The 16,670-nt window shown below is 42.1% G+C and overlaps 1 protein-coding gene and 1 pseudogene across 2 annotated transcripts in view; both read left to right on the plus strand.

Annotated features, from left to right (window-relative positions):
- CEMIP (cell migration inducing hyaluronidase 1) overlaps positions 1-16,670 on the plus strand; it is a 100,773-nt gene that overhangs the window by 19,113 nt on the left and 64,990 nt on the right. The window lies entirely within an intron of this gene.
- LOC131583181 (cell surface hyaluronidase-like) overlaps positions 1-16,670 on the plus strand; it is a 44,741-nt pseudogene that overhangs the window by 18,174 nt on the left and 9,897 nt on the right.

The raw sequence follows: 16,670 nt of genomic DNA on the forward strand, positions 1-16,670 counted from the left end.
CTACAAGTTGAAATCCGGTTGGGAGAAAGTTTGGTGTTTTCTTATTCCAGGCATTTGTCCACTCTCTCATGGGGCTCTAGTGGATTGTTCTGGTGAATCAAATTTCAGTAATGGAACACATTACTTCTCTAGTACATCCCACTTATGTTCAGGATGGTGAAATGGGTGGTTGAGATGCAAACTCACAGCTATTTCTTGTTTCAATGTAGAAATCACAGGCTGAGAGATGGCCTTAAACCTTGCCAGCAGTGAATGCCACAGTCAAACACAGAGCATGCATGTCTCCTTAAGCTAAAATAATTTGGATGCATTTGCTTTAGTTGCACAGCAGAGAGCAGGAGTTGCTATTTAAGTATCTAAATGCTGGAATTAAAATCTCTGGTGTGTTTTGGCTGGGCAGAAACAGGATTGGGCTCCTATGAAATAGTCCCTTTGAAACAGGGTTTTGTCCTTGGCACTTAGTTTGGCTCTGTGTCTCTAGAGAAATAATCGTCCCTGCTCTGGCAACCTAACAGTTAAATTCAGAGTTGCAAACAAGTAGGCATTTATATTTTTATTTCTATTAATATCATCCTGGTTATGGCACTCTACATGGTGAGACAGTTTTTCCACCATAGAAAATTTCCTTGGCTAGGTTTAGGCAAGCATAAACATTTACTTCTCTGGGATCCATTACTTACCAACATTTTTCAACTAATAAGCATCCAGCAGGATGAGTAAAGGTCATATTAAATGCTTCACTTTACGGGTTTTGGGGAGGGAAATATATGTATGTGCAGGGTAGAAGAAATTGGTCTCGTGCTGCAGGGTTTGATTAATTTGAAGAGGATTAGAAATATCCTCTGTTAGAATATTTCAGCCTCACTCTGATTCTCAGTACCCTGACTAACTGATGACTTGTTTGTCTGCTAAATTCTGGGTGTCATACTTCAGATCAAAAGCCCAAAAGAGCGAATCCGGTTATGGAGAAAGATGGTTTGCTTTGATCTTAACAACCTTATTACAAAATCTGTTTTTCTGTTCCTTTTCATGTAGCTCTGGTAGACAAGAACTTGTATTCTCCTCTAGTGCAAGCAGGTGAAAATATCCTTTCAGCTGAAGGAAATAGTGACTCCTATGTTAGTGCTGAATGGAGCCCAAGATAGTCAGTCTAGGGATGGGCTACTTGGCATGGAAAACTGAGATCCAAGTCCTTCAGCTAACATTGCAGGCAAATCCTTTCTGAGTTAAGTGCCTAGAGTACAGTTAATTCCTTTCTGCTTGGTTTCTTTCATTCCCATTTCATGCTCCTCTTCTCATGGATGTAATTTACCCAAGAAAAGAAATGCCTGGGGAAAAACAATTCCTCTGGCAGTATTTCTAGATCCAAAAATCCTGGGGATGGGCTTTCCTGAGGGTGTTTTAATCTGGCAGCCCAGGCTGATGTTCCCACCCTCTGTGGTTGGTTCATGACCCTTCCTCCTCAGTGCCTCCAAGTAGCATCAAATCTCCTTCTCCCTGTGGTGTCCAAGGGCTTCCTTCAGCAGGGAGCACTAATAATGCCTCATGGTTCTGGGGCTGTCATGTTGGGGCAAAAAACCTTAAAAATCATGAAATTCACTAAGCAACAACCATCAGGTCCTTTAGTCCTGCCCTTTTGATTCTGGAGTCTGCAGGGTTGTTGTTGTCCAAACAAGACCAACCCCTTTGCTCTTTAATGACAGCTGAAACTCTCATGTTGTAATGTAAACAAAGCAAGGCTTCGAGGAGGAACACTAAATAGAGGGAAACTCACAGGGAAAACACAGGAGCACCACATCTTCTGGCAGTCTCTGAGTCACTCAGACTGCATCACTGGGGTACCAAGGGCCTTGGTGTCCCATCAACCATCAGCTGTTGCAAAGGCCAATAAAGAAAGAAAAATGTAGGGAGAGGCTCCATGTAGGTGTGTGAGATTTCCAGTGGCACTGGAGACTCCTTGACACCTGCAGTACTTGTTACAATGCAAATGAGATTCCTAAACCTTTTCCAATTTTTATATAAATTATAAGACAGGTGCCTTGGTTCCCACTGGGCAGCTGAAGCTGTGCATTTACTGTTTGCCTGCAGACTTCACAGCAACTCATCAGGGGAGGCTGTGAAACTTCTCTTTTTTGGTATTAGTCTTTATTAAAACAAGCAGAATTTTTGGCAGTATGTGCTGTTTTCTTTTATAAGCTTAAAAATGTGTTAGACAGTCATGAGAGAGTGCCACACAGCCAAATTAGTGTCAGTTTTGAATTAAAAAAAAGCGATGCCTTGCATCTCTAAAATACTCTAGGAAATGCTGTTGATTTTACACCAGTTCACTTAGTCACTCCTTCACCACCGTTGTTGGCTGGAACAGAAATTATTCCACTTTTGTTAACGCTGTTCTTGTGATGAATGTTTGCAATTCTGCTCCTTCATCCCTGGGTTTCACATCCTTGGCCGGTTCTGTGGACTCGGTGCCTCTGTGGCTGCCTTTGGTACCGATGCTTTTAAATGTAGGGCAAGCCAGAGATGCAGGAGGCAGCAAGCAGTGGCTTTCTAGACACAGGAAAACTGGACAGTCCCAGGATATCTGTGGTGCTTGAGGATTATCAGCACCTCACAGACTGGGAAGAAGGAACAGCCTGTGAGATGCTTTTCAGCTCATGGTGTCTGTATTTCGATAAAGAGGCTCAGTTTGGATCTCTGATGTACACCAGTTGAAAATCAAAGTAGTTTTCCGGATGACAGTGACATCCTAGCATGTCTTAGAGAAAGCAAGCTACATTTTTTTCTTTCAGCAAGAATTTTAAAGCCTCTGCTTGGAAATTTCATCAAGAAAATGTTTCTCCCTAAGATATTAACATTTTTTAACAGTCAGTCAACCAGAAAGGGAGAAAGTATGTTTTGATATTTTGATTTTTAAGGTTTTTTGCCCCAACATGACAGCTGACAGCATGACAAGACAAAAGAAAGAGTAACGAAACAAGAAAGCAAGAAAACCTTTTCCCAGAAATCAAGATTGTAATTTCCAATGCTTGGCATGTTGCTTATCTTCATACTCACTCTCCAGTTGAATAGCAGATCCCCTTGAATTGTAAAGAACTTATCTTCTCAGTTTCACAATCTACTTGGGAAAATTGCCATGTAAGTGTGGGGGAATCTGACACATCTCTTCAGCATGAAGTGTCAAGCAGCTAAAATGACAACTGTGTCCATTACACCACCCAAGCAATTAGAAGGCTCACATTTTATAATGTTTTAACCAGCTCTTCTTCTCCTACCACATGAATCTGTCACCACTTCTCTTATTTTAAAGTCTCTTTGTGACCCATTTTCTTTTTAAGATTTTGATAGAAGTTACCAAAAATTATGGAGGTGGTTCTAAGTAAGACGGGAATTTCATCCTAGAAAGTGGATGAATTTTTCATTCCTGTTAACTTGGTGATGTTCCACATGGGAAAATCAGTCTCTTCATACAGGATTGGGACTTCTTGACCAGGGCTGTAAGCTCCTTCAATAAGAAACATGTTTAAAGATCTGTCAGATATGCTATTGTATTTCTATAGGACTGAAAACCACATTCTTGCTGTCTTGCAGTTCTGGAGAGCATTCACTCAGTGGCCACTGTCATTGCAGGAGACCAAATGATTACAAATCATTTACAAGTAATTTTACAAATGTTTCTATAATGCATATGTGGCATTTTTCCTTGTTCTAGTTATCACCATTTCATTCTCCAAACAGCTTTGATCATTATCCTTAATGTCAGACCTGTGACTTTGTCCCTACACACCTGGAGGAAAATGCTACCAACAAATCTCTGACCCTTCTCCTCATCATCTTACTGAGATATTCTGTAAACTATTCCAGCACTTCTTTTAGCTCATTAGTAATAACAAGCAACTTAAACCATGTATAGATCTGTCATTCTCACTCTCTTTTTTTTTATTAATCTTTACACAAATAGCTTAAAGCACATAGGAAGCTTTTGTTCTTGGTAACTGTAATCTAGGAATCTTTGGGACTCATTGAATGCATCTCCTTCCTTTCTTGGCTTTTCATTGGTGCATTTCATTTCATAGTAAGTGCAATATAAGTGTTCATTCCAACTGGCTTTTATTAGAAAATGCTGTTTGGATTGAGAACAATTAGTACACTGATGGGATTTCAGGTCTGGATGTACCTGATGGATTCTCTGCTCTGACCCTGGCACCACCCCATCCTGATGGGGCCAAGTGAGATTGAAATGAGGGTTATTGTGTTGTGTGTTATTGGCTTTCCAATCATGGTTTGAATGTGAACACAAAATAGGTTTCATAGACAAAAAACACTTTTTTATCAGACTGTACAAATAATTTAGTCTTTCTTGATCCATCAAGAATTAGCAAATAGGTTACTGTCCAGAGATTTGGAGTGAATTACTTGATCAATAGTTTCAGCCATCAGGAAAAGTTTATGTCATTCTGGGATCCACTTTAATCTTCCAGTATCTGCAGATAGCACTCAGAATAGCTTCTCATCACTGAAGTGTAATGGTGTGAAAGGAGGAGTGAACTGAATATCTAAGAAACTTTCACAACCACTTTTGGACTGTTCCTTTGGCATGAGACTCAAATGTTTAATTTAAGCATTCAGCATGAAGCTGCTGGATCCAGGGGTTAGAGGAGGGATAGGCAAATGTGGTCCATCTATTGGAGATGCTTAGGAGCTCAAAATCAACACCAGGAGGAGGCACAACTGCAAGATCCTTCTCAGCATGAAACTGGAACTAGAGGCTGAACTCACTAGAATCCCTAACTAAAATAAGCCCACATACAAACCAATGAGAGATAGTGTGGTTTTGCAGAGCTTTCAGTTTGTGTAGACAAGAGGAGGATAAGCAGATCTGGAGATGTGAGTGCCCTGCATTAACAGGCAGATATCCTGATAGAGGGAGTCTCAACCTCTCTGCCAGTCTTGACTGCACTTGTATCTTTGCAAAATTAAAATCTGGTAAGAAACTACTGCTTCCATTTAGATCAGCCTCAAAGACACAAATAGAGTTTAAAAATAATTTTGATGGATGGATGCTCATGTAAAAGCTCAGACATTTTTGAGCTACCATGGATTTCTGTGTTGGATGTTTTAAGTTCTTGATGCAGAGCATTATTCTACACTGCAGGGGAATGAAGGCAGCAGGATTATAGATGTCCTCATCTGTCCTTTGTGCATCTGAAACCCTTCAGGGAACATGACAAGCTGCCTGAAACAGCCCTGCGTGCAGAGGCAGATTTGTATGATTAGCTTTGCATCCTCCTTTTGCACTGGAACTTCACATGGTGGAAAGCAGGGGAGCATCCTGCATTCAGCCCTAAAGCTAATGTTTGCCACACGAATTTGCCTTTGTTTGAGTGATGGTGGGGCAGAAAAAGCACACAGCTGGAGTGTGGTTTTGTAATTGGTCTGTAGAGTTGAGCTACAGGTCAGAGGCATCTCCTGCACAAAGAGCTTTGCTGAAGCCTTGGATTTAGTCTACAAGGTCATATAGGCAGGACATCAAGTTTTAGCCCCCAGAATTTCAGCCTAGTCTGCTACTTGAGAGCAAAGATGTGGATTCTATTAGATAACTGGACCTAGTCCAAAGCCCATTGAAATAACTTCAGTTTTCTGTATTTTCAATGGAATAAGCCTGTTTTTAAAGCGCAGTTATTTGAATTCATAAAAAAAGAGTTACTTTGTGATGCTTCCTTGATTACCCTTCTCCCCAAAGATTTTGAATAGTGAACATTTTTATGGCACTGTACATCTCATATCATGGTGTCCCCATGGATGGCTGCAGATGCTATTTCTGGTTTACCTTTTTATTTGAACTGGAAACGTTTCAGTGACTTTCCAAATGTTCTGAACTCTTCATTGGCAAAAACCATTTACAGGCAACGATGATCAAATGCACATGTTACGGCTGTGCCTGGCTGGTTTAATGGATATATTTGTCATTTTCCTTTCACCCTCAGCTTTATATCCAGGCCAGATTCCCCAGGAACCTGACCTTGTCCATTGGCAGAGCAGCATTCCCTCCCCATCCCGTGCGGCTGCGAGGCGTGACGGGAGCCGCGTTCCAGCAGTGCCAGCCTGTTGTCATGCTTGAGCAGGATTATACCCTCCAGTGGAATGGCAGAGCACCTGAAGATGTCATCCTGGACCCCAGCAACTTCAACAGGTACTGCCCTATGCTTATAGAAAATCTTCTGTTTTCCAAAGGTCTGGAGTTTTATCATTTTCCCAAAATATTCATGAGTGACCTTTCGAAGGTCTCACCAATTTCTGAGAGTGTGGAAGCAAGGTTTTAAAGGTTAACATTAACTGATGCAAAGAGATGCTTCTGCTTTCACTCTGTTCCAGCTTTTTTGATGTACAGAGAGGTTTCTCTTTCCAGAAAGTTTTGAAATAGAATCCAAATAAGTCCTGGCCTGCTGTCCCTGAAATCCCTCCAGAAGAGCTCTGGCTCTGGTTCATTTATTTGTACTAGTCACTGCACACATAATTTATCTCCCATATATATAAAGTGCAGAAATACATCAGAATGTGCACCAAACTTTGCATCTTCTGTAATCCAAACAGCACTGGAATTATTGCATCTTTCTAACTAAAGTTTTAAAATGTTAGGTCTCAGCACAGCAAAATTGCAGGCTGTGCTGCATTTATTCCCATGTTTTCTTAGCATTGTATAAAGACAGGGTATATCCATTATAGATGCTGCTTTTCCCCTTGCAATCTTCTTCATTTTGCTTGATTTCATTTATGGCTTTTAGTGCTGTTCTTACTTTAGTGAGGTTCCTTGTGCTTTGCACTGGTTCCATTGTTAGGAGAGAGTCCTGCAACCCAGCCAGCTCATCAGGGGTGTGCATTGCACAGAGGAGATGCTGCAAGGCATGAGCACCACAAGAAAGCCTGGGCATCACCTTGGCTTCTGCAGTTTGTCTGAGTCCTCAGTTGTTGTTAAAATCACACTGTGGTAAAAAAACAGAGGTTTGCAAGTGAAACCTGACCCGATTACACACAGCAGAGGCTCAGGTTTCCAAAGCAGGATTGAGATAGTTGGCATGAAAGAAGGCAAAGGCACTGGGGATGTGAAGCAGCACGTTCTGCTGGTAAATCTGGAGGGCACCCAAGTCCCTCCAGTATCATCCACCAAACCCCACGCCCATCCACTGCTCCTCCAGCAGAGTGTCCCTGCAATGGGTTTGGGTAGGATAGTTTTGGCCAAAGCTTGAGCTCTATTTAGTTCCCCTGAACTCTGAAGCTGAAAAAATCTAAAGATCTTTTCCTTGGACCCCATTATGAAGGGCCATGGGAATGCAGCTGAGAAGAGCACTGTTTCCTCTTCATACTTGCCCATTCCAGGGGGTGACACACACCTGGGCCTCCTGCTTTAAAGATGTGGTAGCTGTAGGGCCATGACTGAGTAGGTGCATGATGAGGGTTTGGACACTCCTGTCACAGGGGAATTACCAGATTTAAACCACTGCTTTATATATCTGTATTAATATATCTTTGTACACTTAAAGGGAGAGGAAAACCTACTAGCTGCTCATGGACAACCTGAGTTTTACAATTATTATCTCTCTTAAATGGTGAGCTCTCTCCTTGCAATTGCAGAGCTAAATCTTCTACAAAGCCACTGATGGCCAGCTCACACTTGCCAAAGCCTTGGCCCACAATCTTCAAGCATGAATTTAAATTTGAAGGCAGCACCAGGGCTTTGGTAAAGTTCAGCTTTAACTTTAGCTCTTGTTCAAGCATCTATTTAACTACATTTTACTATTGAAAGCCACAATGTGGTTGTGGTTCCTTTTGTCTTGTACGAAACCAGTTATTTGAACTGGGCAAGGGTTTGTAGAGTTTTCTGATCCAGAAACAGTTGGCAAGGTATCTGTTTTGAAGAATCATAAGCAAGAAAGAAATCTACTGTAACAAGGGGAAATCACAATTTTACTTCATTTTGTTTAGAGCATCTTGCTAAAAAAGAATTGGGAATGAATTATGTGGCTGCTCTGTCTAAACCTCAAGTATGCTGGATGTTCACTAGTGTGAGACTTAAGGCTGATGCAAGAGTGAAATCTCCAGACTGCATGGAAAAACGTGGAGAAATAAGATTCCCATGGAAGGGTGAAGGAATTCAGGAGTTTTAGGTTTTAGGAGTTTGAAGAAAAATAAGTGCCTGCCTAAGCAATTTCACGTATGACCTCTCCTAAGCATTGTATTCCAATGATTTCTGGAATGAAAGAAATCTCAGATTGTGGAGCCCAGAGTAATCAGAGATAGAAAAACAGACTTTTACCTGTCTCAAATGGCTTTATGTTTTATCTGTTCTTTTAAAATTCAAAATACTACATAACCTCCAAAAAATGATCTTTTAGTATAGTAATATCCGTGCCAAGCACGAGATGCAAACCAAATTACGTTTGGATGAACTTTAATAGCAATCTTCTAGGGTTAATACTTTCAGAAAGAAGCTGAGTGAAGAGCTGAAGTGTTTTCAGTGCTGTTACAGTAAGCTGATGGATGGCTATATCTGGGATGCTGCCTTTGCAGGCTGCCCTCAGCTTCCCGTGATCTGCACTGGGCTGGCTAAAGGAAGGTCAGAGGGGAAATAAAGAACGTGACAGGGAGATGTGTACCAGGATTTGGATAGCATTAATGTTGAATACTCGCATGGTTAACGCTTTCCCTGCCTCTGAGGTGCTGTAGAAAGACCCAGCAGACCTTGTGCCAGTCCAGACATCTGTTGGAAGGCCGGAACACCCAGATTCCTGGGGTGGGCAGAGCTGGTTGGGATGAATTCATATGACTCAGCTGAAACTGGCAGTGCTGGGAGCTGTGAGTCCTGTCCTGTGAGCTCAGAGGCACAGCTCGGGTGGGTTTGCCCAGCGCAGGAGGACACCAGTCACAGCACAGCCACCCAGCAGATCTTTATCTTTCTGCTGTGCTCTTTTCTTTCTGTCTTGCTGCAGCACTTGTGCCTTCCTCCCCCTGATTCAAACCAAGTTTAGAGTAATCCCTCAGTTTCTTTGCTTCCATCAAGCTAGGTGGCTGCAGCAGACAGAATTCCCAAGTCTCCACATGCTGCCATGTGCTGCAGAGGCTGCTCCACGCCTGCCAGCCTCGCTCCCAGGGAGAGATGGACTGGTTTGCATCTGTCAGGGGAATTTGTGTTTCTCACTGACTGATGGGCAAACATAAAGCCGTGGTGGAGACCCGCAGGTTGTGTTTCCAGGCTGCTGGGGAACATTGCAGGCTCAGCAGAAATGCCTGATTAAGCTGTAGATAAGAAGTGTCTGTTTAATGCCTGGGAGTTTCCCTGTGAGGATGAGCAGGAGGATGGGTATTGATGCTTCTGGAAAGGGGTAGTGCAGGGCAAGTAACTCTGAATGTTCTGGCAAGTGAACAGGAGAGCACAGACTGGAATTTTAATGCCTAGGAATAAAGTGTGCTCCAGAATCAGTCCAGACCTGCTGAGGGTTTCTTTCAGGGCAGCAGAAGTGTGCAAAACCTTTATATACCCTCAGATCTCTTCTCCATGGGTCATGTCTCTTTGTTGGAGTGGTTTCCATGACCTTCAGCCTCTCCAAGCTGTTTGTATTTTTCCTTTCCTTTTGTTTGCTTGGTTGATTTGGCTTCAAGTTTTTGTTTTTTTGGGGGGGCAATGTTTGCTGTGGGGTTTTGGGGGTTATTTTTTTGGGGGGGGGGGGGGGTGTTGGTATATTTTTTTTCTGCTTCACAAAAATGTGAGAATTTTCTGTAAGACTTAGTTAAGGGCTTTCCTCAGAATTACTGTCCTGAAGTACAATGGTCCATAGAGAACATCAGGCTTGTTACAAGATGAAGGAGAGGCTGCTAATCCAGAAGAGGATGGAAAACATTATTTGGTTGCTAGTAAATGCCTTCTTTTGGGAGCTGGAGAACAGTACAAAGATTGGCACTTCATACAGTAATCAAAGGCAGAAATTTAATCCTTCAATTTAATGACCCAGGCTTTGTGCCTGTACAAATTTTCTAAGCAAAGGCAAATACTATTATCAAAGGCACAGGGCTGTTCAGTAAGTTAGCCAGGCTTCCTTGTGCTATCAGCACATCTACAGATAAGAATTATATCTCCTCAAAGCACATATCTGAAGTATAGTGTAATAAGTCATGTTGTTGAGGCAGCCTGAAAGCAGTGGCAGTTAGATTAAGCATTCCTTGCTTTAATGAGAACAGGGAAATACCTTTAGACATGGTCTGCTAAGGCTCAGAGGGAAGGGTTTTCCCTTGTTAGGGCTCTCTGCTGTGGTTTGACAGGGAGAGTTCAGGGAAATGTGCCTGAAGGTGTACACTGAGGTGTACAGTGTTCTTTGGCACCTTGGTGAAGCAGTTGGATCCTTATGAAAGTCTTATAAAAAAATCAGGGAGGGGAGGGCCGAATTTATTGTCAACAGCAAACAAAAGGGTAAATGCCCATGTGAGTGCTCAGGCATGTGTTCAGCCTTTCTCCTGCTGTGGTGTTTGTGCAGGGATGGGCACAGGTTCACTGCCCAGCTTCTCTGTTTCATGGGCTGAAGACCTGTGCAGAGGCTTGTTATCATCTTCACCAGTGAACAATCTTAATTATCTGAAAATTCAAGAGCCCAAAATGAGCTTGTGCCTAAACTTTTTAAAAAAATCTGGACTCTTTTGACCTTGGGTGACATAAAACCTCCAAGAGGCTGCAACTCATGCAACGGTGGAGATTTCAGTGCAGGGAAACTTACACAGCCCAAGTCTGCACTCAGACTCTGGGGGACTCATTATGTTTGTATTTGCCAAGGTTGTGTAGGTAGATTTTTTTCCTATGGCTTATTATTCAATGCCAGTCTGATTCATACTTTCAGCTGCTTGTCATTTTTGCGATTAAATTCCTTAGTGGTGATAAGGTCTGGAGGAAAACAAAGATAACAAGACAAGGCTAGAATGTGCTTGTTGCAGTCTTGCCCAGTTTAGAGATATTTCCTAAATTGTTTCTTCTTCAGATTAGTTCCAAATGAGCTTTTCCTCTTGCTTCCCGGATTGATAAATGCTCAGGAAGGTACAAATAGTGTTTCAAAGTGGATCTCACAGTTTAAGGCTGTGAATGCTTTCTCGTTGCATGTGCATGAGTTCTGACCCCTCCATCCCCTGGGTCTGGATGCAATACAAGGAACACCACCACAACTTCCAATAATAATAAAGTAAAGTGCTACCTGGGTTTCATAGCCTGTCCCTCCTGATAACATCTGTGATTCAGAGTTAATCATCCACACAACACAGAAGTCAGCAGATATATTTGAATCCCCTTCTATTTAAATCCCTTAAACTACCCACAGATCAACCCATGGATGAAAGCCACAAGATTTATATGCTTTTTTTTTTTTTTTTTAATAATTGGAAAGAGGCTAAAACACTTTCCAGAACACCAGGTTGAAGATTGCACCACTTAGTACAGCTGGGTGAAGCCAGCGCTGGCATTGCCGTGTCTGAGGGAACCCAAAGCCCTGAAGTTTCCCCTCCTTGCCTCTGGTCTCTGTCCTCTGCAGCTGGGATTAACAAGGTGACTCTGAGGAGGCACATCCTTCCTGAGATGATCACACTGCAGCAGGAATTCCAGCGATCTGAGCATCAGATGGTCCCAGATGGCTGTGGCACAGCAGGCTGCTTGGCACTTTGCAGCCTGCCATAAGAAACCTGAGGGGATTTCCCTGCTTTTACCCTTCTCCTGGCCCAGGGAGTGGGGCTTGGGGGTCCTTGAGGGAGCATCTCCTGACCTGATGTGCATCTGAGGCACAGCAGCAGGAAAACACAAAAGACAATAATCTGTGATAGAGAACTTGGAAAGACATTAAAAACATAGGAACTGAACTGGCATGTGATTCCTCCCTGAAACATGTAGGGTGGGAAAAGAGATGATAAAATTATGTACTGTGTTCAAATGCAGGAAGTTCTTATTTTTGCTTGAATATATTTGTCTGCAAGCCAAATGCTGTCTGAGTCAGACCTTGGTTTCATGAGGATCAGCAGATCTGTACCTCAGGGCAGGATCCCTCCTGTAATTTGTTGAGCTTCACAAAACCAAAAGTAATTCTTTTTGCCTAAGGAGATATGGATAAAAGATTTTAATTTATATTAAGATATGGCCTATGCTTTTGAATTTTTAATGGCATTTCCTAAATAGCAATATTTAGGAAAGGCATTTAAATCCCAATACACCTGATTCTAGTTAGCTAAACACACACCTGACTTGTGACAATCCCTGAAAAAGCATTTTTTCAGGCCAGAAGAGTCTGCCCTCAGTAACAAGGCCCTGAGAAAATTGGCTGGATGTTCACTCAATATCCGTGTTTGTCATTGTGGGGGCTGGGTGTGTTTGCTGGACTTGAGCCGATGGCAGAAAACTTAAAAAAAAAGCCAAAATCTAAGAAAAGAGTGAGCAACAGCTGCAGGGATCTGGTGGGGAATGGGGGTTCAAGGAAAACAGCTTGAACTGGGAGAAAGTGGCAGAGATAGATCCTCTTCAGCCCTTTCTCTGCTCTTCTCCGCAGCAGTGAGATGTGTGGGCATTTCTCATTCCTCTTTCCTCACCAGTGCTGCTGACTGAAGATGAGGTGGCCTGTGCTGGAAGCAGGTTTTGTGCCAGAGGAGATTCAGCCAAGTGCTGGGCAAGTCGTTGGGAGGTTGGGAGAAGCTTTTTGAGAGAAAAAGCAGCTGTATCCTGACTGAGAGCAATGATTCCCATGATTTATTCTTGGGATGGGTTGGAGGATAAATAGGGGCTATGAGTTTTTATGGTCCTTTGAAGTTTAAACTTCAGTCTGTAAGAGACAAACTTACCAAAGCAGCATGTGGGGATTTCTGCTTGGTTCCCATATTATGAACAGGAAAGTTTTAAATTCCCAGTTCTCTCAATGCCTTTGAAAGTTCAGCTCACGTAGATGTTGACCAAAATGTCAGAGGGGTTGTTTTTAAATAGGAATAATAACAGTTGGGGGAGACTGACTCACTAGATGGAACTCTCTTGTTTTTTCAAGCCCAAGGAAAAAAATATGTAATTTTCAGTTGTACTCTATGGCATTCTCTCTTTAGTTTACCCCAGATTTTCATCAGTGAGGTCAGGATTTGGACTGTGCCCTTCCATGTTCAGCAGCTATGTGACACACCGTGTCAATAAACATGGTAGGGCTGTTTTCGAGAAAAATATTCATCAGCTTAGAGGTTCCCTTTACTAAAATACAGCCAGGATTGACATCCAGGATAACCAGAAACCCCAGCACTAGATGATACTCATTTGCCCAGGACTCACACTCCACCTGATGTAGCCAATATTGTGTGTTGCTCACAATATTGAACAAGTGTTATTCATCCTCTCCCAGGCAGTCAGAGCCCCAGACATGCACTTTTTGTATGTTTATTCCAGCCAAATCTCATCTCCAAGTTACGTGACTGGCTTTACATCCCACCACTCACAGAAGTCTCTCCTCCTTTGCCTCATTGATCACATTTCTCTGAGTTTGCTTCTGAGAGTTCAGGGTTGAACTGGAGGTGTGCTCTGAGGGTTGTAAATGAGCTATGGATGTGTGTACGTGCAGATCTCTATCTGCCACATGTTCAAGAACAAGAAACCTCTTGCCTGCTCTTTTGCCTTTCCCTTGTCCTTTTTAGGCTTTTGCTTATCCCAGAAAGCCTGCTCATTGCCAAAACAGAACACTTTTTTAACACTTTGTATGATGTTTTTGCTTTATCTGAAAAAGCCAGAACTGCAAATGGCAATATCTTGGTGAAAAAAAAACCCAAAGACTTCTTGGGTTTGTTTCATCCAGTCATTTCCAAAAGAAAACAAGCAGGATAAACACAATGGTAAAAATGCATGAAATGCACCGTGGGGATTGTTGAATGACAGTAACAGAGGGACAGAAATGTCAGGTTTTATACAGTCTGGTGTCAGCAGATCCTCAAAAATTTTCAAAGTAATGTTTGGAACAGTTGGGACCCACTAAACATGGACTTTTTGCTAGTGTGTATTAAGCTTTCCTCTTTCAAAGACCAAAGTTTATGGTAAAAACAAAAAACAATTGGCCTGATTAGGAACACAAATAAAGAAAAAGAAAGAAGAATGTTCCTTATTTATAAAGTGAAATGAACCTTTTCACCAGAAAAGGTTGTGAACATAATTACTTAGTTTTGGAGTGCAAATACCTTAAACAGCTCAAGGTAGTTTTCTACACATATTAGTATGAATTTTATTTAAACTGGAAAGTAAGATTTTCTACCTAAGAATATTTTCATTTGTTTCTCTTGCAATAAATTCCTAAGAATTAAAATAGAAGACAAAAAAGTGGTCCTATGTATTGCTCCACTTGCATTTTATTTATCAAGTCTGACTTCTATCTACATTTTAAATGCATTTGTTTCCTACGTTTGTGCTGGTTGTTAAGAATAAAAGCATCTAAAGCTATGTATGTTCCCCCAGCCTTCAGGTAGGGCTCTAAAATGACTTTGAATTTGTATTTTGGGATCTACCATGAATTCATTGTTTTTATTCCTTGCCAGTGCTGTGTGTGCCCACAAACACCTGTGGCAATCCTGATGTGCGAGTGCTGAGTGCCAAAACTAGGGCTCATCTACAAGATGCTTAGGCTGGCTCAAATTTTTCTTATTCTACCTGCAAATATTCACCTCAGAGTAGCAGCTGCAAAATAATACAGAATTGAGATGTTTAAGCAGAGAAATGAAGCAGGAGCCACAGTTTATTGAGCACCCTGAAAGAGAAGAAGGCTTCCTGCCCTTGGGAGCTCCTTGGTGGCCGGGGCAGCGGCTGGGGAAGATACACACACATCTGTTTTATTTTGAACTCCATGCCCCAGACAGCCCATGCCTGATTCCTGCTTGTTCCCTGAGGCTGCACCTCTCCCTCAGTTCTGGCACTGGCTGGAGCACAGGCATGCAGCCCACAGCCCCTGCCCAGCTGCAAGGCAGTCCCAGGGACCATCCTGCAGCTGTGCTCACATCTCTTCCTTTGTTTTCCTGGAGGTGCTGCAGCCCAGCTCAGCCACACTGACAGGTGTTTTGGAGGGTTTACTGTGAGTTTTGTACAAGCTGAAGAAACAGAACTCAAGTGCAGAACTAAATAGGAGACTGTTAAATACCACTAATTTAAAGAGAAAATAACCCCCTTAATCTTTCCAATATTTACATAGAGGATAAGTTTTAACACCTTTGCTTCTCACAACTCTTCCCAAGCCCTTTGTTGTGGGAAAGTACTTATTTCCATCTTTTCCTCCACAAACTCCAAAGTAGGTGCTCTTCATTTGATCTTTTCAATCCTGGTGTAATTTATTTCATTGCTTCATTCAGCCTGCTCACTTGCACCCTAGACTGTGGCACTCCTATTCCCAAATGACCTGGCAACTCAAGATGGTCACAGCTGTGGTTTATTATTATTATTATTATATTTTTAAATTCTTTCACCCTCTAGTTTCCTTTTCTAATGCTTTTCTCATTGCTCAGGGAGGTGGCAGTCAGTGTAGCACAGCACCAAAGTTGGTTCCCAGCATCTGGGGGAGTGACAAGCTCTTTTTTGTGATGGTGACTTCAGGGGATGAAATGTGCTAATGCAATGCAAATCACCCTTATGAAAGAGCCAAATGTCTTGGGACTCCATCCTAAAAATATTCCACGAATATGGCTCTGGTGCATTTCTTTCATTTCCTCTAGTCGGAGGCCAGATCATCTGAAAATATGTCCATTTTTGAGCTGTCCTGTGTTATGACACAGCTGGAGTTGGTTAAAATCTAGAGGGCAGTATCTGGCTTAAGCTGATGGGTCTTTGTGTGGCTTTGATTTATTATTTTAGAACAGCCTGTCCCCTCTTCCATCCTGTCAATAGCTTTGTTTTGTTTTAATGAAAAAAACAGAGCAAGGCCAAAATAGTTTTCCTTTATTGTTGTCCATGTGTAAAGCAAAGTAAAGGTCCAGGCTTGCAGATCCCCTGATTTCACCAAAATGAAGTGGTTTCCACTCATTTATTGCTCTGCAGACAGGGATGGCTGGTGGGTCACTTCAGGGAATCCTTTGGAAAAGTTTTGACTTCCTGAGCTTTGTAGAATGCAGAGAGAAAGATGATGAAGGCGGTGCTTTCTTTCTCTAAGCCAAATTTATATTTTGCATTTTTACCAGGAATGCAGGTGGTTCAAGGAATACATTTAAATCCTGGAAAGTTTTGGTGACACAAGGAAAGCAAACCGTGGTTCAGCCATCTTGGTGTTACATGCTGAGCCACTTAAGAGAGGAGGAAGGAAAAAAACCCCAAAAAGCTAATTATCTTGATGTTTAAATTGTCTTTTGAAGTGTAAACTTCATGTGGCTTTCTGCTTTGCACAGCACAAGTGCCTCTCACAGACAGGAATGGGTGTTGGGGTCTTTTGTGGGTAATCCTTTCTATCAGTATAAGAATTCTACTGTATCTGCAGCTTTGGCTCTAAGGCTTGTGCCAAGGGTTTCTAGTTTGGAGCCTTTTTTTCCCTGAAAGAGGGCTGCAATGGGAATCACAGGATGAAGGAAAGATATAGGGGCATTTTTTTTGTAAATATGTATGCTGAAATTTGGGGAAACAGGAGTTAAAAGACAATTTAACTTTATCCTTAGTTATTCTA

This window comes from Poecile atricapillus, chromosome 11, assembly GCF_030490865.1.
Source record: "Poecile atricapillus isolate bPoeAtr1 chromosome 11, bPoeAtr1.hap1, whole genome shotgun sequence".
NCBI lineage: Eukaryota > Metazoa > Chordata > Aves > Passeriformes > Paridae > Poecile > Poecile atricapillus.